General features: G+C 45.4%; 1 protein-coding gene across 3 annotated transcripts in view; it reads right to left on the reverse strand.

Annotated features, from left to right (window-relative positions):
- LOC108754362 (potassium voltage-gated channel protein Shaker) overlaps positions 1 to 491 on the reverse strand; it is a 53,249-nt gene that overhangs the window by 9,040 nt on the left and 43,718 nt on the right. The window lies entirely within an intron of this gene.

Consider the following 491-nt stretch of genomic DNA (forward strand, 5'->3'; position numbering starts at 1 on the left):
ATCTCTCCCTCTCTCTCTCGCGCGCGCGCGCTCTCGCTCTCGCTCTCACTCTCGCTCTCTCTCTCTCTCTCTCTCTCTCTCTCTCTCTCTCTCTCTCTCCCCCTCTCTCCCTCTCTCCCACCCTTTAACTCTCTTTTTCTCTGATCTCCTTTTTCCTTCCCCTCCTTTTCTCATTTTCTTTCTTCTCCCTAAATTTTTCTTTCTCGCTTTGATGTGCCCTTTTTTACTCACTCACTTTTTCTTTCCTTCTTCATCTCTCTTTTCCTTCTTTCTCTCTCCTTCTTTTTCCAATTTCTTCTTCCTTTTAATTTTTTTCCCGTCTTTTCTCTCTTATTTCTTTTCCCCTTCCTGCCCCTCTCTCTCTCTCTCTCTCTCACTCTCTCTCTCTCTCTCACACTCTCTCTCTCTCTCTCACCCTCTCTCTCTCTCTTTCTCTCTCCTTCTCTCAACGACCTAAACGGTCATCATTTTTTTGCGGGCATTAACTAAAG

This window comes from Trachymyrmex septentrionalis, unplaced genomic scaffold, assembly GCF_001594115.1.
Source record: "Trachymyrmex septentrionalis isolate Tsep2-gDNA-1 unplaced genomic scaffold, Tsep1.0 scaffold118, whole genome shotgun sequence".
Taxonomy (NCBI): Eukaryota; Metazoa; Arthropoda; class Insecta; order Hymenoptera; family Formicidae; genus Trachymyrmex; species Trachymyrmex septentrionalis.